General features: G+C 43.1%; 1 protein-coding gene across 1 annotated transcript in view; it reads left to right on the plus strand.

Annotated features, from left to right (window-relative positions):
- ANKH (ANKH inorganic pyrophosphate transport regulator) overlaps positions 1 to 25,123 on the plus strand; it is a 166,753-nt gene that overhangs the window by 72,241 nt on the left and 69,389 nt on the right. The gene's annotated exons all lie outside the window — the stretch shown is intronic.

Genomic DNA, 25,123 nt, shown 5'->3' on the forward strand with positions numbered 1-25,123 from the left:
CATAAAACTTATTTTTTTTTTTTTGAGACATGCTCTCACTCTGTCACCCCGGATGGAGTGCAGCAGTACATTATTGACTCACTGCAACCTCCTCCTCCCAGGTTTAACTGATCCTTATGTCTCAGCCTCCCAAGTAGCTAGGATTACAGGCATGTGCCACCATGCTGGTTAATTATTTTGTATTTTTAGTAGAGATTAAAAATGGGGTTTCACCATGTTGGCCAGGGCGGTCTCAAACTCCTGGCCTCAAGTGATCCACCTGCCTCAGCCTCCCACAGTGCTGGAATTACAGGTGTGAGCCACTGCGCCCGGCTTTTAATCTGCTTTTGTAGCATCCTTTATGTAGCTCTCATTTGAAAAAGGGTGAAGGTTTGCTGAAGGAATCCAGAATTTTTTCTTCTTGGTTTTTTACATCCTATCAATCAATTGCACATGATTTGGGGATTATTTTAACTTAAGATGAGTTTAAACCACACCCTATTATTATAGAGATCTCTCTAGTTCAGAATAAAAGCTGCATCTATGTTTTTCCAAATGCAGAAAATGTGCTCACTCTTCAAATCATAAAACCAGTGTTTAGTAGGTCACAACTGGATTTTACCACCATTGTTGAAGACAAATTTTTTCCACCCTCTTTTTGCTGACTGCCTTTTCATGGCTGGTGGTAATGGCTCCAAGTCAGCAACTGCGTTTTACTTTGCCATTAGCATGCCACCAAGAAAATGGAAAATGTTTCTGTGCACACACGTGAAGGATCAGCTTCCGAAAAGAGCAGCTGCCTGCAGTGATGTGTGATGAGTGAGATGCTGTGGGCGGATGTACGTTGGACCAGACTTGCATCCAGGCATTTTTCTGTCACTCAGACAAGTAGTGTCAGGCACACACTGTTTCTGTATACCACCTCCTACTTCCATTACCTCGGAACATACACAGTAGAGCAAAGGAAAACACAAGAGCATGCCTCCCAAAGCACACACGGAATTCTGTTTTCATTGCCTCACCTTGTGCAGGGGAAAATGCCATGTATGTTTCTTTGAAGGGCAGTGCAGCGCTCAGTGCAATCCTGACATCATTCCAGGAAACAAAGCAACTAGTCAGTTCCACACATGCTCTACCCATCTCAAGGCCCTATCTGTTCGGGAACAAGCTTCTTATATGACCTGCAGCAAACTCTCTCATCTGCTTCTGAAACTTGTCACCTCTGTGGGAAAAATAATTGAACTGTACTGGAAGAAGTGATCTGCCTTTGGGAGTCAGCTTTTCACCACAGCACATTTCCAAATTAGAGCAGTTAGTAAACCTGGGAACATTTATCTTAAGACTGTGATCCAACAGTAAGCAAAAGTGGCGGAACTATTAGATAATTAGGATGAGAAAGAAGAAAGGAGAGGGAGCGAAGAGTCATTCAATGGAACATCCCCCAAAGCCTCTTACATGGGCTCCCTGTGCTCCCCAAGCTGTCTTTCACTCACATTCATGACCAAGGCCCCTCTCTGCCCTTCACCTGCCTCCTTTCTGTGGTCCCCACTGTAGCTACTTCATGGAGTCACTGTCAGTGCTGGGCACACAGGAAGCTGCAGGGTATAGTTCCAGCATGAGAAATTCAGCTTTTTCCAGGTCTCCTCTGTGGCTAAAATAAATGTCCTTTGAAAATAGGCTCTGCTGCTCTAGAATAGGCTGGCTTTCCTAGGACACTTCCCAACAATGCCTTACCGCCCAAAGCTGCTAGGACTTACTGGAGAATAAAGCCATGCAGTTAGTTGCATTGACTCTGTCTACATCCTACAAAGTTTGGTTCTCACCAGTGTGAAGAGATCTTAGTGATATTTCTGTTTATCCCAACAGAAGTTCGCCATCAGATAAGTGTTGGCTTAGCAAACACATTTGTTTTGCAGGCCAGAACGGATCCGTGGATAGCATTACTTCTTCTACTTAGGGAAAAACATTTTTCTCCCAGTGGGCGGTCGCCCCATTCATTGTTCAACAGTCAGCCACACAGAAATGCAGTGATAGCAAATGAAGAGGGAGAGGATTTACTGCCCCACAAGAGAGCGAACGGGGCAGGGAAATGCTTCTGCCAGGCCCTCGCTTGCTGCCCTCTCAAGGTCACACAACTGGCTGGGCCACTAGGTGTCACTTGCAAACTTCCAGGACAAACTCACTTGGGACTGGGTTTCTCCAGGGCAAGAGGATCTGCAGCGGTGAAGGCAAGAACAGCACCATTGAGATTTGCAGCCAGCATTCCTGTGAGTCTCCCGGCCTGGCTGCTTGCCCTTTGCCTATTTATTCTGCCTCCTCACCCTAGTGCATCTCCAGTTACTCAGCCTCTTCCCACTTACCTTGCTGCTCCACCAGAGAACTGGCCACTGCATGTCTAGTGGTCTCACTGCCTCTGATCCCCTGTAGTCCTCACCACACTGCCACTTTATCATGGGCGCAGCCCCTGGGAATTGGGGCAATACCCAAGAGCTACTGGACAAACCCACCATGGGTGAGGAACATTTAGGGGTTAGGTCTTTGGCCATGACTGAGTGGCAGAAGTGAGTACTCGCTGGTTCTTCAGCAGCCCAGCATGTCCCTGTGGGCCTCTTTCCAGCCCCAGAACCCTTAGATGTCAGGGTCAAGGCAGACCAAGTCCAAGGCAGCCTGACTCTGCTGACTCATCTCTTCCTCCTTAAAGTTTGATGAAAGTGTCCACCTCTCTTTTATTTTAGGCTTTGTTGTAGCTAAGTGTTGTCATATGTATGTATGTATGTATGCATGTATTTTGAAACGGAATTTCTCTCTTGTTGCCCAGGCTGGAGTATAGTGGCACAGTCTTGGCTCACTACAACCTCCAACTCCCAGGTTCAAGCAGTTCTCCTGCCTCAGCCTCCTGGGTAGCTGGGATTATAGGTGTCCACCACTGCACCCAGCTAATTTTTTGTATTTTCAGTAGAGATGGGGTTGCACCATGTTGGCCAGGCGGATCTCAAACTCCTGACCTCAGTTGATCCACCTGCCTCAGCCTCCCAAAGTGCTGGGATTACAAGGCATGAGCCACCATGCCCAGCCCTGTTTTATTTTTATTTCACGTAACTTCAAGGATGAGTAGTCAGTCCTGGATAGTGTTTTTAGCTGTGTTCACCAGCACTCAGCTGCCTCTTCAGCTAGAAACCCCAAAATCATTCTTTCCTTTCATCAATGCTCATTGACAGCCTAAATAGAGTGGGGAAGGAGGCACGTTTCCCGCTGTGAAGGAGATTCGCCTGGGGAGGAAGGCCACTGGCGGCAGACGAGAAACGGATCTTAGTTCTCACATCCAGATAAATGTTGGCTTTCACCCTCCTGTCCCCATCATCAGTCTGAGTCTCAGACCAAGCACCTCTTCCCTGGCACTCTGTCAAAGTTGGTTTCCTGACTGGTTTTTGCCACTCTAGTCCACTCTGCACGTTCTTCCCAGATCTGTCTTCATAAGCCCTCCACTCACAAGCTTGCCGTCTCTCCTATCACAATCAGACCCAATCTCAATTCCCCTGCCCAGTATAATGGGACTCTACTCTAGACACCTGACCTATTTTCTTTCCACTCCATGCACCCTTCCTTGAGCCAGCCTCTGTTCCTCTCTAAGCCCAGAGCAGGCTGAGCCCGGGCACTCCCTGTACCCACTTCCAGAGCCCTCCACCCTCTTCCCAAGGGATCTAGGATCCTCGCCATCATCTCTTGCTGATCAAATTGGCACCACCATTTTTGTCCTGTGTTGTTCCATATTCTCATCATGACCTCCTTGAAGGCGGAGACCAGCTTTGAAACCTCTTGTCTATGGTCCATGGTTCTTGCCTAGCGCAATACCAGGCACATAACAGGCACTGAACAAATCCTTCTTGGCCAAGCAATTGCTGGATGGGCCCCTTCCACTGTAGCACCTGCGTGGCAGAGGTTTGCTGGAGGATAAGGTGAAAGTTGGGACAGCTCCCCAGGTGGAGGCTGGGGTAGACTTTCAACTTCACGAGCTATCACTGGAAGCTGCTTTTGAAAATGCAAAGCTGGCATTCTTTGCACACACTGGGTTCTTTCCTTCCAAAGCTGTCAAATTTAATGAGGATAAATATTGAGTAATAAGTGGGCTTGATTTTGCTTAGCTTTTGACTAAGCAAAAGTCAAAAGCTGACTTTGGAGTGGCTAATTTATTCAAAACCAATTTTTTATGCTTTTTTTTTTTAACAGCAAGGGAATCATTTTTTATAAAAAGAAAATGAAGCTAAGAAAAGGCTTATTACAGCCGTAGGAGCTTGGGTACGCAGCAGACAGACTTGGTATAGAAGGTGCTTTTGAAGCTTACTTCACTGAGTCTAGATCTTTGTACTTTTTGTTTTGGAAATCACCAAGCAGCTACCACAGTTCCTTATTTTGTTGTTCCTCACCTCCCTGCTGAATGGCGAGTCATGAAATCTCAGGCAGTCTGGGTCAGCATGGCTGCCTGTTGACTGAGCTCATCCACCCACCCCAGAGTTAAGGTTCTTTACACCCCTCTCCAGGCAACTGCAGGGGCTGAAGATAATACAGCTAGTAGGGAGAAACTCAGATATTAGCCTGATGGTCCACATTCTTTCCAGCTTACTTGGCTGGATTTAGAGGCCAGAGTCCCAATTTTGTCACTAATAGCTTTATGGCATTGGGTAATTTTTTTTTTCCTATGATCCTCAATCATCTTGTCCTTCACAAGAGCTAAGAATCCCTACCTTTGCTAGGTTTTTCAGGAGGATTAATGAAGTATGATAACTCATGGGAAAATGAAATGCCCAGCACAGGCCCTAATAAACACAGAGAATGCATGAAAAGTGTTGAATCTTGGCTTGGCTGGGCATGGTGGCTCATGCCTCTAATCCCAGCACTTTGGGAGGCCAATGTGAGGTCAGGATTTCAAGACCAGCCTGGCCAACATGGCAAAACCCCATCTCTACTGAAAATACAAAAAATTAACTGGGAGTGATGATGCTCACCTGTAAGTCCCACCTACTCAGGGAGGCTGGGACAGGAGAATCGCTCAAACTCAAGAAGCGAAGGTTGCAGTGAGCTGAAATTGTGCCATTACACTCCAGCCTGGGTGACAGACTCAGGGATGAATGAAAAAATAATTTTATATTTCTACTTAGCAGTTTCTTTAAAATATATTTTACAAAAAAGAAAGAAAAAGAACAAGTGAATAAGTGATTTGAGTCTCACTCCAGATATATTTTTATGTTCTCTCCCTTTTCAAAATTTACAGCCAATGTCAACAAATACTTAGTTTGTCTAATCTTTTTGTGGTTTGCGTAGAAGGTGGATTGAGTGTTTTTGAAAGTTAGGACTTCCTGTTTTTCCCTGATCTGTGTTTTTCTCTTTGAATTCTTCATTTTTTGCATCAGCCAAGAACACAGTCATATGGGACTAGTCTTAAGTTCCAAGTGTGTTTGAGGGGTTTAAAATTAGGTGACATAGTAGTTAATGTCATATTTTATCTGTTTAGTGTACTTTTATATTCATATGGAAGTAAGTAATTATGGAGAAACATTTTTGTTCTGTACTTTTAGAATGATATGGGGAGGGAGGCAGAGCAGGAATCTTAATGCATTTTAACTTGTGAAGAAAAATCATATTCTATATTGGGGAATTGAAAAATATCATACAGCTTACTTTAAAGCAGACTAAACTGTATTGTCAGAGCTGTTAATTTACGCAAAATGAAAACATGAGCTGGGAACAAGTGACTCACACCTGTAATCCCAGCACTTTGGGAGGCCGAGGCGGGTAGATCACTTGAGCCCAGGAGTTCGAAACCAGTCTGGACAACATGGTGAAACCCCATCTCTACTAAAAATGCAAAACTTAGCCAGGCATGGTGACATACAGCTATAATCCCAACTACTGGGGAGACTGAGGCTGGAGAATCACTCGATCCTGGGAAACGGAGGTTGCAGTGAGCTGAGATCGCTCCACTGTACTCCAGCCAGGCAACAGAGAGAGATCCTGTCTCCAAAAAAGAAAGAATGAGGGAGGGAGGGAGAGACAGAGAGAGAAAATGTGTACTGCTCAAAGTCCAAAATTCTCATTGTTTTAAAGTACAATTTAAAAAATCTGCACTTTGCCATCTTGAAAGTTAACAAATAACCTTAGGAGATTCCCTTTTACTCTCAGTAAAACAGAAAGAAATATTTACTGTGGTTTATTCCTTAGTGTTAAAGAGAGGTTACCAAGCCAAACGCTGAATACTTTAGAAATTTTCCAGATAGACACAGCTTAGAAATGGAGCTTAGCTATTCTTGCTGTTTTGTTTTAATGTATCACCACCATTCTAGAAGCACAACATGAATTTAGGATAATTGAAACGGACCTAAATGTGATGCAAGAATATTAAATTTGCTTTTTAAAATGCATTTAAGCCACAGGGAAGTTCAAAAGTGACACTTTGTGAAAGAATTCTAACAGTGAGGTTGGAACCATTCTTACATTCTTATATAAACACTATGGTATATATGCTAAAGGAGCTGTGGTTGCTGTCCGTTGCCGAGGCTGGAGTGCAGTGGTACAATCTTGGCTCATTGCAACCTCTACCTCCCAGGTTCAAGAGCTTCTCCTGCCTCAGCCTCCTGAGTAGCTGGGAGTACAGGCGCACACCACCACGCCCAGCTAATTTTGTGTTTTTAGTACGGATTGGCCGGGCTGGTCTCAAACTCCTAACCTCAGGTGATCTGCCCACCTCAGCCTCCCAAAGTGCTGGGATTACAGGCGTGGGTCATCACGCCTGACCCAAACGAGTTTAGATGTAGTTATGTCCAAAGAATCCAAGTGACACTAAGACACGCAAATCACCTTTTTTTTTCCTTTTTGCACAGCTGCTCAGGGAACATTCCACATACCTTTTGTTCTAAAGTTCCCTTTCCACTCATTTTGGTCAGTTAGCATTATTAACCTGTATGATTTGCGTAGCTATTCTCTTGTGTTTCTGTCTTAGCTTTTGTTTCAGTGACAGTCCGTCTCTGTATATTTCTCTCTGCCTTTCTACTGCTTTCTCCACCACTTTTTCCATCTTCAGCTCCTGAGTTCATCCTCCTTCTTGTCATATGACAGTGCCTAACCCTTATGGCAATTAGTCAGTAATGTTCAAGTATACTTAGCGTGTTTTGTGTTATTTGCCCTTAATGGCCAATGTACATGATGTGATGGCCATAAAAAGTAAAAAGTCCGTTTGGCCACCATGTCATGCACATTTATCCACCAAGAGATGGTCCCAGGCAGATACACCACAATCATTAAGTATATTTGAATACATGAAGTAGCTCTTTGAATAAATACATGGATGGCAGTGATAATTCCTGGGACAGGAGCAATCATGTGGCCTAGGCAGGTTAAGGAGGTTTCTAATTGACCTTGTTCTCAGAGGATGGGCAGAAGACAAGAGGAAGATTCTGCTAGCATTTCAGCAGGGTGAAGACATAGCACAGCCAGGAAATTTGAAGTTTGGGCTTGATAATTTAGAGTTCTAATGAGGGCAGCACTGATAGTCGTGGTAAGTTTTTAGGGCTCCGAGAAGCCTTCTTGGACCCAGCAGACTGGACGCAATGCCTTCATGCTCTCATCAGGCCGTTGGAATTTTTTCACCTATTTGTAAACCAATCGTGATTTAGGAGCTGAAGTCCAAAACAGGGAAGTAGGTCATGAAGGGCTTAAACCAGCTGCAACAGGAAAGTGAGTCAAACAGGGAGAAGATTTCTCTTTTCTCACGGCCAAAGATGTGGGCTTTGGAGCCTCACGGCTGTCTTTTAACTACCACAAAACTCCTAGCGTGTAGCATTGTGTTTCAAACTGTTGGAATTCACGGTGTTTTTCAAGTGAGATGAACAGGGAGGCTTCTGCTTAGAGAAACCATCACAGGCGGTTACACAAAGCATGCCAGCGACCTGTCAGCCTTTGCTTTGCCAGGTGCTTCCTCGACTTTGCATCCTGCCTTGATAAAGGTGCTTTTATTTTTTTAATAGGCATTTCATTTATTTTGCCTGCCTTGATAAAGGTGCTTTTATTTTTTTCATTTTAAGTTAATAAAAGTAGCATCTGCTCTGCTCTTTATCGTAAGTAAAATTATACGGAAGTGTAGCAAGTTAATAATTGTCCCATTCCTGCCCCTCTTAATCCCACTTCTAAAATAACCAGGATCAACAGCTTGGTGTGTGTCAGTCCCCAACTGTCTCTGCTCATAGAGATAAACTCACACATTTTTTAGTCTTTTTTTATATTTTTAACAGAATGATAATATTCTATATTGCTTGACTTGCAACTTCTCCTTAACACCACTTCTTGGACCTCTTTCTTTTTTTTCTTTTTTTTGAGACAGAGTCTGACTCTGTTGTCCAGGCTGGAGTGCAATGGTACTATCTTGGCACACTGCAACCTCTGCCTCCCAGATTCAAGTAATTCTCCTGCCTCAGCCTCCCAAGTAGGTAGGATTACAGGAAAGCACCACCATGCCGGGGTAATTTTTGTATTTTTAGTAGAGATAGGGTTTCACCATGTGGGTCAGGCTAGTCTTGAACTCCTGACCTCAGATGATCTACCCACCTTGGCCTACCAAAGTGCTGGGATTACAGGCATGAGCCACCACACCCGGCCTGTTTCTTGGTCCTCTTTCTACTTCAGTATATTGACTTTCATTCACGTTTGGCGGTAACCTTGAGCCATCTGTATGGACCCTAATTATTTAACCTTTCTCATATTGGTAGACACATGAATTATTATTAGCTGTGTGTCATGACAACACTTTCATGAATGTCCATTTGTGCATGTCATTGTGTACTGGGACTTTTGTTTAGATGGTTTTCTGAAGGGGGATTACTGGATCAAGGAGTTAGCACACTTTTAATACCTCTTGATATATTCCTTTTCCACACAATTATGGAAGTTTCCACACCAAACAATACTATCTGACATTTCCCAGTACTCCTTGTCTTTGCTAGTGCTAGATTTTACCAGTTAGTTTGTTTTTTCTTTTTTATTCTTATCACGTCAAAGGAGATTTCAGGGCTATATTTTAATTTTTAAAATCCGATGGCAGTCTTGTTTCAGTTTTTCCTTCTCTGACTTCATCGGAGGCAGAGCATCTTTTCCTGTGTCTGTGGCCCATGAGCATTGCATCTTCTGGGAGCTGCCTTCTCCACAGTTAGTTTAATATCTGCTAAGGCAGGCACCCCTCGCTGGTCTCTTCTGTCACCTTTTTCTTGTTTTTTTTTCTCCTATATGGGGTTAAAACTCATTTTGCCCAGGTCCAAATAAAAATGCAAGTCACTAGAATTCTGACTGGAATACCATCAAATTTACAAATGGGTTCAGAAAGAACTCTGACATATTTATGACATTATGTCTTCTCATCAAGGAACATAGTTTGCCCCTCCATTTATTCAGGTCTTAATTTATGAATCTTAATAAAATGCTATGGTTTTCTTTATTTAGGAACTACTTGTTTGATTTATTTCCAGGAAGTTTATAGTTTTATCTCTTTTATAGTGGGAGTGAGGCAGTTTATGAGTCTAATATCAGTCTAATAAGACACACAAGGATGTGCCATCAAAGACAAAGAAAGAAAATAGACCTTTATTTTTTTCTTCTTCTCCTTGATACAGATTACTTTTAAATAATAAACATATATTACATAGTTTTATTAGAAAACAGTTTATCTCTTAACACATTTATATTAAACTTTTCCTACATGATGCTTTAAAATAATAATTTCAATTTCAACTTGTATATTAGTTTTTGCATTGCTGTAAAGAAATACCTGAGACTGGGCAATTTATAAAGAGAAGAGGTTTAATTGACTCACAGTGCTGTAAGCTGTACAGGAAGCGTAGTGCTGGCATCTGTTTGGCTTCTGGGGAGGCCTCAGGAAGCTTCCAGTCATGCAGAAGGTGAAGGCGGAGTAGGCAAACCAGATGGTGAGAGCAAAAGAGTGAAGAGGGTAAGGTCCCAGACTTTTAAACAACCAGATCTCACATGAACTGAGTGAGAACTCACTCTACACCACGGTGCTGAACCATTCCTGAGGGATCCACCTCCATGATCCTATAACCTTCCTTCATCCATAAATGTTTCTTGGATGAATTCATGTACTCCACTGTTGGAGTTCAACAGGCAGACTTTGACGGATGAATAAATTCACTGAGACACAGATTTTCAGTGAAAGAGCGGACTGGGGTGTCCAGGCCATTCACCCAAAGGAGTTAATGGCTGCTGGCCTGACTTGCTGGCCTTGTGGACTTTTATTTTGTATAGATCAAAGGGTAAGGGTCTTTGAATAAACACTATTAGAGGGTAATTAACATCTACTGATCCCCACTTCCCCAATAGAAGGCAGTTTTGCCCTTAAGGAAGATCAAAGGTTTTCTAATGGAGGTGGGGGTAAACCGACTTCTCTGGGGAAGCCTCTTTACAATTCCTAGTATTTACTCTATGTTCTAATGCCTTAGGGTAAGAACTGACTGCCTTTGTCCTATTCTCTCATCTGAAGCTATGTAAACCACCTGACCTTCTAAGGGTGTTTTGTGACTGTTTCCTGTAACTCTAATAATATTTTTCCTTTAATATTTGTGCCACCACCTTGATTGAACTCCACCAACAAATACGCCTTCTGATGCTGCGGCATCTTCCCAGGGCAAGGTGTAGGACAAAGGTGCCTCCTTGCACTGGGTCCCCTTGGTCCTTGGTCCCCTTACCCATGTAGATGAAATGGGAGCAAGACAATTTGCTTCAGGCTACTCTAATTTTCAGAAACAAAGTCTGAGTCATGGGGAACCTGGATTTGCAGAATGAAGCACAGCATGGGCACTTACTGCTTCCTGTATCATGTATGTATGAAATAGCAAGTAATACAAATGAATTCATCTTCCCATCTTTAGTAATTTTTAAAGCAGTTTAATTTTATTCACATTATTCTATAACTTACATTATCACATCACTTTTCTAGGTGAAAAGCCTTAGGCATGAAGCATGGATATCATTGTAAAGACAAAACAATTCAGGACATATAATTCTTAAATTGCCGTTGCAACCAGTCACACTGTTGACTCTGGAAATTTTGGGGATGCCATGATCACATCCTTTGTCCTTTCTTGTATTGTGTTCTAAAAGGTTTAATTCAGTGGGATTATTTTACTTCACCTAGAATACTGTGCATCAGTAATTTAAACCAATAACAGCAGTGTGGGATGGTGAGGTAATGACATTCCTACTTCCACACAGCAAAGCAAATGCTGAAGACAGCCTTGTCACATATAAAATACTGTCTATTTGAATTTTACTGAGATTCCTATCTCCGTGTGTGTGTGTGTGTGTGTGTGTGTGTGTGTGTGTGTGTGTAGAATGGTGGTGACTCTCTTCTGTGCTGTGGTGTCTTCTCTTGTCCTGATAGTTGTAAGCAATGTTACTGATTCCTAACAAATGGCTCAGTGAGACCGGTCAGGGGCTAAGTGGACTAACTTGTTTAATGACTGCTTTTAACTCTCCCTCACCTCCTAAAAACAACCAGATCAAGTACCCCAGACCCTTAGAAGTCATTCACAAAACTTGATGTGTGCCAGTTACATGAATACCAACAGTGAGTTCTAAGGGATCCCTCTGGACAAGTTAAAGAACCTTGTATAATACACTCTGCCATGTACAAAAGGAGCCCCTAAAGTTCTTGTCCTCCTCTTCAGTAGGCCACTAAAGGGGTTCTCTTGGCATCTCCACTGCACTGGTGATAGTGGGCAGGTACGTGAGCTTTGCAAGATGGCCTGTGTGGTGCTGGATTTACAGGTTGAAACTCTTCACCAAGCTTCACAGTCGTGACTGCACAATGTAATTGGCCTTATTTTTTCATTCTCATTTTCTTGGCATGGCTCAGAATATTAAATACGTCTTTAGTTATACTCAGTTCAGCCTTTACATCTACGCCGTAATGTTTATTGTATAGTACTGTTTAAAAAATAATCTTAGAGCCGGGTGCAGTGGCTCACGCCTATAATCCCAGCACTTTGGGAGGCCGAGGCAGATGGATCACGAGGTCAAGAGATCGAGACCATCCTGGTCAACATGGTGAAACCCCGTGTCTACTAAAAATACAAAACATTAGCTGGGCATGGTGGCGCATGCCTATAATCCTAGCTACTCAGAGGCTGAGGCAGGAGAATTGCCTGAACCCAGGAGGTGGAGGTTGTGGTGAGCCGAGATCGCGCCATTGCACTCCAGCCTCAGTAACAAGAGCAAAACTCTGTCTCGAAACAAACAAACAAACAAATAATAATAATAATCTTTAGAATCTTTGGAATTTTTTATAAGAATAGTCTTTAGTCAAAAGTGCTCTTTGATCTGATAGCTAGTTGTCTCCTGTTTAAAGAAGTATTGCTGGCATCAACTATAATCTCTAATTCAAAGTGAAGAAAGGGTTTGGTTTTAGTATAATAGAATGATGGTTAGGATCACTAGCTGTGAAGCAAAGCTCTCTGGATTTTTCTCCGAGCTTTGTGTCCACCCTGGACAAGTGATTTAACCTCTTCATACATCAGTTTCCTCCCCAGTAAGCTGGGAAATATCTCCCTCACAGTGTTGTCAGGGGCAGGTAAGATCTTAGAATAGTGTCTGCCACAGGGTGAGCACTCAGTGCTAGCTGCTAAGATCGTCACCATCATTATCGTGGTTCACTGCATTTCTTAAGGTCCAAATGCAAATGGACCTTCACTCTTTTTTTACTTACTATAAACACACTTATAAACGTCCATGGAAAGCAGTAAACGACACGTCTTGAAGTTGCACTTGAGTCAGAAGAAGGAATGGAGATTCTGAGCTGCTCAGGATCCACAGTCACAGTTAGGGCACTGGGGTCATCAATAAAAAACATCTACCACCAAGCAGGGAGACAGCAGGTGGAAGAGTTGGTTAAAAGACTTTCAGGATCCCAGAGGTAAACCTGTATTCCAGATTGTTGTTTGCGGAGTCAGTGGTAGTGTTTTAAAATGTGGGCAGAATCTTGAGATATTAACTAAGCAATATCATTTGGGAACCATCTCTCTCTATAAGTATAAAAAATTAGTAGGAAATGTGAGAATTTCACTAACAGTAAATCTGTGAGATTGAGGTGGGGAATAAGCATTCTGAAATGGCACAGGAAAATTTGGTTTTTAAATACAGTACAACTTTGATAATAGCAATCCTTCCTTGTCAGGCCTTCTACCATCTTGAATTAAAGTTACATTTAGCTGGGTGAATAAGCTTCATGTTTCATGAGACATCAGGAGGATTCAAAGAGGGCCTTATGACTCTGAGGCTAGTCTTTCATGAAGGAGCATATTTTCAGATTAAAAGGTCATACAGGAAAATGCTTTTCATTTTCTTCTGACGTGTTGAAGACACCAACAGGAGAAAGGTGAGTTAGCCAGACATCATCCTACCCTGCTTGGTTGTTTGTCCCTGTTCTTACGGAAGCTCCTCTCCAGGTGTGGGAGGTGACTGAAAACACCAATGTCGTATTTTGGACTTACCCGATGTTGTCCTGGGGTTTTCAGGAAGCACTAAATATGGACAGCACTGCACAGAGCAGTCACTTTGACTCCTAAAGGGACCAGGTTCCATTCGACTGCTGCTCCCCCTGAACCACAACCTCATGTGTGGGCGTGAAGTTCTTGGCTGGAGCTCCAGCTAAACAGAGTGAGGGAGTCTCATTTAGCACTGTATAGATCCCTGGGAAAATAAAGCATGGCTGGAAAACTACCGGGAAGACAAATGATCCAATTTAACCCAAACCACTTTTCAAAACTGAGACTAACAGAACAATAACAGTGGAAAATTACAGGAACCCAGGCTCCTTGAGAGGACCAAAATCCAAAATTGCTGATTCTCCATGCCTTTGGAAGAAGCTCTTCCCACAGGTAACTGTGCCTACACATGTACTTCTCTGACTTTTCCGTGGATCCACACGTGTACATTTTCTGAGGACTTAGGATGTAAGGCAGATTTTAAAACTATATTTCATCTACTACAATGGTCAGTTTACTTGATGTCATTATAAGTATAATGAGATCATTGAAGCTGTAGACCGAGGAGTTGTCTTTTATCAAAGGGATTAGATGGCAGCCCAGGCTGGTTCCGAATGAGACAAAATAATTACCTGGCTCTTAGGTATCATTGATTTTTCTGGTCCAGGATGAGGCAAGTGAAGGAAGTATTCATCTTACTGAAAGTAAAAAATGCAACTTTCGACATTTCACATAATAATCTCTTGCTATTTTAGGGAACAGTATCAATTTCCAACTAGACATCCTTTTTTGTGGAAGAATTTGAAAAGCTGTATCCATATGAGAAACATGATTTTTGTTTTGTTTTTTTGAGACAGAGTCTCACTCTGTTAGCTAGGCTAGAGTGCAATGGCGTGATCTCAGCTCACTGCAACCTCAGCCTCCCGGGTTCAAACGATTCTCCTGCCTCAGCCTCCTGAGTAGCTGGGATTACAGGCACCCACCACCATGCATGGCTAATTTTTCTATTTGTCGTAGAGACAGGGTTTCACCATGTTGGCCAACTTGAACTCCTGACCTCAGATGATCCACCCAGCTCAGCCTCCCAGAATGCTGGGATTACAGGCATGAGCCACAGCATCTGGCCTGTGATTTTATTTTCTAACCATGTGGCTGTGAATATTTATAACAAGGTCAGGGCCCAGCAGCCCTTGGCAGGTCCTGACTTTCATGGCTACCTCTCCTGAAGGCTCTGTTACCCATCCAAGCACCCTTCATTCACAGTGAAAGGTGGTTCTCTCTCAGTAGCACACTAAGCTTCTCCAGGGTCTGGTCAGAAAAAACTGAAAAAAAAAAACAACAAAAAAACTCTCTTATCCTTTGAATGTGAACTTCTAATTTCCTCCTTATGGCAGCTAACTTCTGTTACAAGATTTGACTCCATAATGGAACAGCTTGTCCTGTATCCCAATTGACAACCAAAAAGGGTTGAAAAAATCTTGACTTCCACTTTACACCAAGGAGGCTAATTATGTGGCCCATTGCTGCATTCGGTTCGTGTCTGTGTGTCTGCAGTTAAGCAGCCAATTAGATGCTCAGTGTGGCTCGGTGGAAGTGGTCTTGGAAGCCCTTCCCATCTATTGAGAAACGATTAGAACTACATGAGTAGGTATAGTGACATTGTCAGCACTTTTTATATTTTAAGTGCACAGACTCTATCCAAAAGTATGGGTTTTTTATTGAGAAATCTAAACCTACATTTAGAAGACTTCATTTATAAATGACCAGACATAAATTTTGTAGCATAGTTAATACACATTCATTTGTGCATGTATTGGGTTTCAAGCAATGTGCTAAATAAATGCAGAAAAACTGGGGGAAATAAGCCCAGTCCCTGCCTCAAGGAGGTAACCGAGTGGTGATATGAGGGGTCAGGTAAGCAGGTCACCGCTGCACACCTGACGAGGGCAATGACAGGGTCTCAGATCTGCATGGGGGACTGCAGATCACAGAGGAGGGAAGACCAGAAAGAGGATGGGAACCAGAGCTAGAGGACATTGGGAGTCAAGAGGGTTTCTTTTTAGGGTGGAAGAGACTTTTGCCTGTGTAAACATTGATGGGAAGGCCAGTCAAGTAGCAAAGATCAGACAAAAAAGAGGAAAATGGTGGATTTGAACAAGGCTCCCGAAACGGTCAGAGGAACATAAAGGTAGAGCCCCAAATGGATGGCCCCAGACTCACCCTGGTCAGGCCCACCTTTCCTTTGTGACGGGAGGGAGAAGGTGAGGAAGAACTTAGGTCAGATGTGTTTTGTTGAGTTTTGTAGTTTCAGAGAGAGAAGCAAGAAGAAATTTATTTTCTACCTGCTGGATTCCACATTCCAGATGAAAAAAGGTAAGGTTATCTGCTGAGTAAGAAGGAATGCATCTCCCAGTCTTTCCAGCCTAGGAATACTGAGAGCCGGGAATGGGAAAGACCAGAGGGATACCTGGGAAGCTGACAGCATGGGGGAGGATGGAGACTGCGACTGTGTAGTGGCAGCAGACTGTGTGGTTGTGTATTCGCTTCCAGCAACTCTCCAAGCCCAAGTAGGAGTCTACAAATACAGTGAAGGGTGGAATAGGTCAGTCAGATGAATCTAAGGCTAGGGATTTGCAGGCAGTGAGCTGGGGATTTTGACAAGGGCAGGGTTAAGTGATGACCCTGAAGTGTAGGCTACAGGAGTAAGGAAGGGAAGACAGGAGGAGCGATGAGAGGGAAAGTGGGGAGTCGAGTGAGCGACAAGTTTAATGCAGTTTAGGATCGAGGGAGTGGGAGAAACAGAGAGAGAGCAGAAATCGCAGCTGGAGATTTTAACTGAAATTTAAGAAGTGGAGCAACTCTGGATGATGAAAGCAAAGGTGTGGCCACAAGAGTGGGCGCTTGAAGCAGAGTAGACAAGGTCACTGGCATGGAGGGGGTCAAATAACTCAGAGGACATTGGGTACGTTGACCAGATGGATATCGAAATGCCTTCCCTGCAGAGTTGAGATGCAGAGGAGACTGAGCCAAGTGGCAGGGTCCCCAGTGAAAATCAAAGTGACTTGAAGCGATCACCTTCTCCATTTGGAACTCTACAATGAGAGAGGAATATGGCTAGGGGTGTGAATCTCAAAAAAGCAGGGAGTTTACAGGAGGGCAGAGACACATTGGCTGGAATGGTGTGGACAGCAAGAACGCACACCTACCTCCAGGACTGCAAGGATGAGGATGACCCCAGGCCGGGAGCTGCAGGTGCCCTCACCCTCCTGTTGCCCAGCTCTGGGGTTGCCACGAATTTCAGCTTCTGGGTGGACAGCAGCAGTCAAAGGCCATGTAGTGTCATCTCAGGTGGAGATGACACACGTGGCAGAGGCAGGGAGGTGCTATTCACTGGAGCAGGACTGCAGAGCTTTTGCCCAGGGCCTTATAACCATGATAGAACCTGCAGGAAGCATGGAAAGGGACATTCTCCTCCAAAGACCCAGAGGAATTAGACTAGGGTACCACTCTATTACGGTGGCCAGGGTGGTGATTCACGGACCCAACTTACATACTGAACCCAAAACGATAATCTGTCTACACACCAGTGTCTCACAGGTTTCCTAGACAGGAGCTGAGCTGAGCAGCTTGTACACCAGACCTCTCAGGGAGGATGGGTTGCCACCTGGACCCATGCCCCAGGACACAGCACTCCTTCCCACTTGCAAGGAATGCTTGTTGCTAGCATTAGCATAAAATGACTGGCAGGATTGGGGGAGAATTGGTGACTCCTATCCTGAGGAATCTCAGACTGCAGTATAAAAATATTTCTGGTCTCCGGATCTGAAGTTTACAATGTTGGCATCTCTTTTAGGATTTAATGATCTAGACAGCTCATACCAAGGAGATCAGTTCAATCTGTGGGATTTGGTAACCATTTCTGTAGAAGTTGTATTTTTTACTTTTTAATATCCTGTGGTTTTGTTAACTTTTGATGAAAAAAAAAATCAGGCAATCAGAACACTGTAAACCTGGTGGATACCGGGAGGTACAAAGGCATGCATGACCCACTTAATGCTTTGTGGACCCAGATACGTTTGGTATTTTTTGTTTGGTTTGGGTTTTGGGGTTTGTTTTTTGTTTGTTTGTTTGTTTGTTTTGTTTTGAGACATTTTATCTCTTGTTGCCCGGGCTAGAGTGCAATGGCACAATCTCGGCTCACTGCAACCTCTGCCTCCCAGGTTCAAACGATTTTCCTGCCTCAACCTCCAGAGTAGCTAGGATTACAGGCACCTGCTACCACCATGCCCAGATAACTGTCTTTTGTATTTTTAGTAGAGACAGTGTTGTGCCACATTGGCCAGGCTGGTCTCAAACTCATCAGGTGATCCACCTGCCTCAGCATCCCAAAATGCTGGGATTACAAGCGTGAGCCACCAGACCCGACCCCAGATATGTATTTAAGTCAGCCATTCCATGTTGCTAAGTACCCATTGTGCAGAGAAGACTGAGTGAGGAAAGGCCTTGTGCCGTGCACCTGGGGCCAGACCCAGGCTGTGATTAAAGGGCGGCTTCATATTTACAATTGTTGGAGTGCTGTTAGATCTGGCCCTAACCTAAAGTAAAGTCTCTTTACTTTGGAAAGCCCATGAATGTTTAGAGACTCGCCTTTAAACAGTGAACCTCTGCCCTGATGAATGTCTTGGCCATCTGCCTGAAGGCCTAATTTATGCTGGAGACATCGTAAGACACTTTTTTAGCTGAATTTCATGAACATAGCTATTCCTCTTTGCAAGCTACAGCAACTGTTCTTCCCGGTCTTGGCTAGAGATAAGGCAGTATTTGGGATTGACATTACCCGAAGAACACTTCCTAGCTAAGTGACGGAACTACAGCATACTCACAACGCTGGCATGACACAGAAGGCTCGCCACGTCCTTTGTGTGTTTAGATTTACTCCTAGTGTGCTGCAGAGCCAAATCGCGCACTCTCTTTTCCTAGCTCTGTTCTTTCTAGATGACCTCGTTCAGTCCCCTGGCTTTAAATTCTGTCTGTAGGCTGATGACCTCCAAATGTATATCCACAGCACAGACGGACCCTCTGGACTCCAGACTTACCAGGCTGACTCTCTCACTCAGCTTCTCTATTTGGAATCCTAAAGGGCATCTCAAATCCAATATGAGGCTCCCAATGGAGCTCTTGCTTTTTCCTCCCAAACCTTTCCTCTCTCATTTTCTCAGCCCAGAAAATTACTGCAGCACTTGATCAATGACTCAAGCCAGAAAGCTCAGCAGTCATCATCAGGTTCTCCCTCTTCCTCACACCCAGGAGGACGTGGGGGCGGCCCCCTGCCCATACTCTGCTCCCTGGGAAGGAACGTGGGAGGCATGAGCCAGGCGTCGGGACCTAAGCCAAGTGTAGTCCATGCCACACCCATTCACTTTCCCTCCCACAAGCTTTCCAGCCTGGCCACCTTGTCTGGCTTGGGTTACCACGGAGCCCTTGACCTCTGCAGTCTGCTTCTATCACCAAGGCCAGAGGTAGCCCCTGTTCCACCTCTGCCCAAACCTTTAATGGCTTCCCACTGCTGTTGCAGCAAAATACATATTCTTCACCACCACCTAGAATGATCTCAGCATTGCCTGCTTTTCCAAATCCACCTTCTACCCATCTCTATTTCTCTTACTGTCCTCCCTTCGGTTCCTTGAATATACTAAGCCCTCCTGCAGGCCTCGGCCTGCCTCCAGTCTTTATGGACCCGTCTCTCTCTTGGTCTTTGGGTCCCAGCTCAAACATCACCTCTTTAGAGGGACTGCTTTGTCTACCTAAATGAGCTCCTCCAAAAAATGTCCCACGATTGGCGTGTAGTACACCCCTCTTACCTGTGGGTTCGTATCTACAGGTTCAGCTACCTGCAGTCAACCACAGTCTGAAAATTCTGCAGTATTTAGAGAGAGACCACATTGACATAACTTTATTACAGTATATTGTCATATTTATCCTATTTTATTAGTTATTGTTGTCACTCTTACTGTGCCAAATTTATAAATTAAACTTTAGTATGCTTTGGGAGGCAGAGGCAGAAGGATCACTTGAGCTCAGGAGTTCAAGACCAGCCTGGGCCACCTAGTAAGACCCCATCTCTACAAAAAAAATTAAATAAAATACAAAATAAACTGGGTGTGGTGGTGCACACCTGTAGTCACAGCTACTCAGGAGGCTGAGGCAGGAGGATCACTTGAACTCAGGATGTTGAGGCTGCAATGAGCTGTGATATTGCTATAATACTACAGCCTGGGTGACAGAGGGAGACCTCATCTCAAAAAAAAAAAAAAAAAACAGGGACTTTATCACAGGTGTGTATGTATAGGAAAAACCAGTATATATAGAGTTGGGTACTGTCCAAGGTTTCAGACATCCATTGGGGGGTCTTGAAACATACCTTCTGTGAATAAGGGGCACCTATGTGTTTTGTGTTCAGTACATATCACAGTAAATTTTTATTCTATTTGTATACATTTTACTTCATTCTTCCAAATATTTATTGATCATCTATCTTGAGAGGCCTTTTATGTTGTAGATCTGGGGATGTAGCAGTGAAACAAAGGTCTCTGCTTCCTGGAGCTTACATTCGGGTAGAGCAGTCAGGCAATTCGTTTTAATCCATAACTCACTTCATAAGTTTAAGGAAGATTAAAAAGTTAAGTGTGCAAATGAAGCCATAAATTAGAACAAAATTATCCTATCTATGGTGGGGTAAGAAGGTAAATCCAAAAATATAGAAACAAACTCCATAAAATGATTGACAGACTGCATGATAACCGAATGTTTCTTGTATCAAAAGAAAACATGGAATTAAGCAGTGAACACACTGGGGGAAACACTTGCTCCAGATGGGGATAACAAAGTGCTCGGAATGCAAATGTAGCTCACGTCCTCAATTCCGCAGCTTGTCTCATACTTCTGAATGTTTCTTGAAATTGGGATCATTTTCAAATAATGTTTATATTTAATGTGGTCATTAAAAACATGAAATCAATGGCATCTCTTACAAGCAAGAATATCTTGCAGTTATAATGTGATTTTAAGAAGTGTTTCTTTAAAAATTAGTTCGTACAATTTGTATGGACATTTAAGTTCTCGTTAGAAAATAGCCAATGCATTCATTCATTCAACAAATAATGGAGTGTTTACAGTGTTGCCTTGGCGACAAGGTGGTAGGTGAACAGCAGTAAACAAAATCGGCAAAAATCCTTGCTTTCAAGCGCCTGCCAGCCAGCACAGCTTCATGCCCTGTGCACTGCCTACCTTGCTTCTCAAATCAGTTGGGTTATTTTAGGGAGAGTAAGTACTTTGACCAAAGCCACTCAGTGGTTAAGCGATAGAAGCAGATTCCAACTCAAGCCTGTAAGGCTTTAAACTCTGTGCTCTTTCCTCAAATTACCATAATTGTTGGGCTAAATGAAACTTTCCCACTCCGTCTTGCTGACAGAGCTATCATTACCTGGGCCCTCTCTCTTCCCACCTGCCTCAGCACTGGCTTGAGGACTCAAGTCCGGGAACTGTCAGTAGAAATAGAAAGCATTTCAGTGGATGCCTCAGCCTAGGCTGGTGTGTTTTTAGCAAAAAAAAAAAAAATGCTTTGCCAAGAAGACACATAAAATGTCTAGTCCTCCATTGTTTAGCAGCCCTATGAGATTCACAATCCTAAATTTTGGGAAGGATAGGAAAGAAAAAGAACAAACCATATACTATTCTTGACGTCTGAGAAACAGGTGATTAGAAGCTGCCCCAGATGGGCGCGGTGGCTCACATCTGTAATCCCGGCACCTTGGGAGGCCGAGGTAGGCAAATCATGAAGTCAGGAGTTCGAGACCAGCCTGCCAGCATGGTGAAACCCTGTCTCTACTAAAAATACAAAAAATAAGCTGGGCATGGTGGCAGGCAACTGTAATCCCAGCTACTCAGGAGGCAGAAGTTGCAGTGAGCCGAGATCGCAGCACTGCACTCCAACCTGGGTAACGGTGCGAGACTCTGCCTCAAAAAACAAAACAAAACAAAAAGCTGTCCTAAATGGAGTTCTCTAGAAGCAAAACCTGTGTGTAAGGGAGGAAGCAGGAAAAGTGAAGCAAGGATGTGGTCTCCACTGGAGACTGGCTTCACCCCGATCCCAGGGAGAACTCTGCGCCATGAATCATACCACAGTGGTCCCACATGGAAGCAAGGGCAGTGATCTTAAACACCCCTGTGTCACCCAGTGGCTTCATGCTGACTGGAACTATGGTGGATGCATCAGATGAGTTTCACCAATGCAAAGTGGCTGGGAGTACTTCCCCCTTACAAGAAGACAGCTGTGAGCCATTAGTGGCCAACTCCCAGCTTCTGGGAATGGGTCTCCTAAAGGATAGGGGATCTGGGTGAGGCACCAACAGTGTCCCGTACAGAAGGCAATTAATTTGGTAGATTGTCAAGTGGTAAGTTTTGCACATAGACAGGAGGCGCCCTTAGACTAGAGATGTTTGTTGAACACAGGGACTTGTTATAAAGGAGCGTTTTGGTTTTTGTTTTGTTTTAGGGTGTTAATGTATTCCGTCGGAAAAAAAAAAATTTGTTTCTAAGAAAGGCGTCATGGCAGGTGTGCTCTGCAGAGGCTAAGAAGATTCTTATGGAAGTTTTCAAGTTATTAGCAGAAAAAGGGAAAACAATTAGAGATAAAATTGGAAACAATTATCAGAGGCTAGCTTATATAATACCAGCTGAGTCAGAAAAATGATAATGAATTCTTACAGGTAGCCTACAGTTTTATTCTAGATTTTTCTAAAAAAGTTTTTCACATTGGTATTTTCCTATAAATATGTTTTTTCCTAACAGTGCTTTGCAGAGAATGTCAGTTCAATAAGTTTTCATTATTCCAGTCAGCTGTGTCTCCTAGTAAAGGAATGAAACAAAGGCAAAGAATGTGAAGCCCTTGAGTTTTGCCGAGTAGCTGTACCTGTGCTTCTGCCAGAGGATACTGACTCTGGATTACATTTGGGAACCAAAACCTAGATCAGCCCTCGAAACTAAGGAACAGCTTGAAGTGTAACAGGAAATACCTCCTTTCATAGATTCTGAGGCACACTCCTTCCACCTCTATATTTTAGCAACTCTGAAATCTGGATACATCTTACGATCAATCATATTCAATTATAACTGGGAACATCTTTTCTTTTTTTTTTTTTTTTTTTTTGAGACAGGATCTTGCTCTGTTGCCCAGACTGGAGTGCAGTGGCATGATCTTGACTCATCCCAACCTTCACTTCCCGGGTTCAAGTGATTCTTCTGCCTCAGCCCCCACTGGTAACTGGGATTACAGGTGTCCGCCACCATGCCTGGCTGGTTTTTGTAATTTTAGTGGAGACGGGGTTTCACCATGTTGGCCAGGTTTTTCTCGAACTCCTGACATCAAGCGATCTACCTCAGCCTCCAAAACTGGGATTACAGACATGAGCCACCATACCCAGCTGGAACATTTTTTCTTTCTTAGTGGCATAAAATAATGTACCTTACTGTGGTGTCAGACCCGTACTGACTTCGATAGGGATGGTACCATGTTCAAGAGGCCAAAGAAGGGACCTGGAGCCAGTGAATGAGACATAAATCCTGTTTACTGAGGGGACTTACATACAGGGAAGTCCAGTGGTGGCAAGCTGCACAGGAGAGCTGCTACTATTTGTAAAAAGCATGCAGTTTATGTAGATCAGGTGCGTCAGCATTCTTAGGGTCTGTTTAAGTTGTTATTGTTATTAGGTGCATCTGCCATGCCGGATCATTCTCAGGGTATGCTGAAGTAACTTCTATCAGATGTGTCTGCCATGCACTTACAATCTATATTATCAGATTCACTGAAACACAATAGACGGTGTTTACTTTGTTTTGTTATGATATAGTATGATTCTCATATATGTTTGAAGATTAGTTCTTGAATCTTTTGTTGTATTCAGTCTTTCCTCTTTCAGGCACCCATTGGCTCCTTTGGTATTGCTTAGATTACCTTTACCCAGTGTAGCAAGGTAGCACTCAGACTATGGCTGTAACCATATATTTGCAGGGAAAATTATCAACAGCTATCTTGATGAATAGAAATAGGGAATAGACAGGAAAAGTGCATTTCTTTCATTTCTTCTTCTTTTAGTTTACACAGCAGAGACAGTGTGAATTCTGTGACTGTATCTCTATTGGATGTGTGACAAATGGCAGGCCAAGACTTTAACATATCTCTTTTCTTAAAAATAGGATGGTGGATATATGTCATTCTACATTTGTCAGAATCTATACAATGTACAATATACCAAGATGAGCCCTAATGTAAACTGCATTGCATTAGACACCCTATCCACGATTTTACTTTCCATGGTTACAGTTACCCGAGGTTGACCAAGGTTCAGAAATATTAAATGGAAAGTTCCAGAAATAAACAATCCGTAAGTTTTAAATTGCATGCCATTGCAAGTAGTGTAATGAAATCTGTCATCATCTTGCTTTATCTCTTTCTCGTCACAGGAGTACAGTAAGATATTTTGAGAGAAAACTCACATTCATATGACTTATATTGTTATACTTGTTCTGTTTATTGTTGTTAATCTCTTACTGTGCCTAATTTATAAATTAAACTTTATCATAGGTATGTATATATAGGAAAAAACATAGTATATAGAGGGTTTGGTACTATAGATGGTTTCAGGCATTCGCTGGGGGTTTTGGAATGTTTCCCCCATGGCTAACAGGAGACTGCTGTCTGGTCTTTAGTAATAGTGTTGTGTCAGTGCAGATTCCTGATTGTAAGACATGTACCACTCTGGTGTGGGATGTTGACAGCAGGGGAGGCTCCGTGTTTGTGGAGGCAAAGCGTGTATAGGAATGCTCTGTACATTCTGCACAGTTTTACTGTGAACCTAAAACTGCCTGCAAAACAGTCTATTTTTAAAAATATATAACTGTACAGAAAGTACAGTTAGTTTCTGCTTAGTTTCCTGTTCCTAATGACAGAGGCAATGTTCTAGAGGCATTTTAGTCAGAAAACTCATTTACCTGAACATCCTTCCCCACTGGTCTGCTGTTATTGATTTGTCTAAGGGGTGGGAAAGTTAGTTTGGCAGTACCATCCTAACAAGGCCTGCAGTACCTAAGAGGGTCTCTCTTGGAGGATGGTTGAAGTGGTCAGGGTATTTTATGACCGTATCTTCCTGCACAACCATTATCCAAAAACATTTCTAAAGTGTTCTTTTCATATTTGTCTGCAGAGAGCTCAGGAATGTGTTTCAGGTTAAAATATATAGTAGGAATCAGGTAAACAACATGCATTAATGAAGGATATAATAAATTCCTTCAGTACCCTTTTTCAAAGCATAGAACTCGGTGCCATGAAGGATACATAACATATACACAGTATTTAAGATTATATGTGCACACCTGAACACACACATACACACACACCTTCTTTAAAGAAAAAAGAACCCATCACCTTGATATAAACTGTTAGATTCATTTCCAGAATGCCTGTTGCCGTTATGTCGATTCAGCCTTCAAACAAGATTTAACATGTTAAGTTTTTTTTTTAAAAATCAACTTTTAACCAAAACTTCTTA

This window comes from Cebus imitator, unplaced genomic scaffold, assembly GCF_001604975.1.
Source record: "Cebus imitator isolate Cc_AM_T3 unplaced genomic scaffold, Cebus_imitator-1.0 Scaffold35, whole genome shotgun sequence".
In the NCBI taxonomy this organism is placed as follows: Eukaryota; Metazoa; Chordata; class Mammalia; order Primates; family Cebidae; genus Cebus; species Cebus imitator.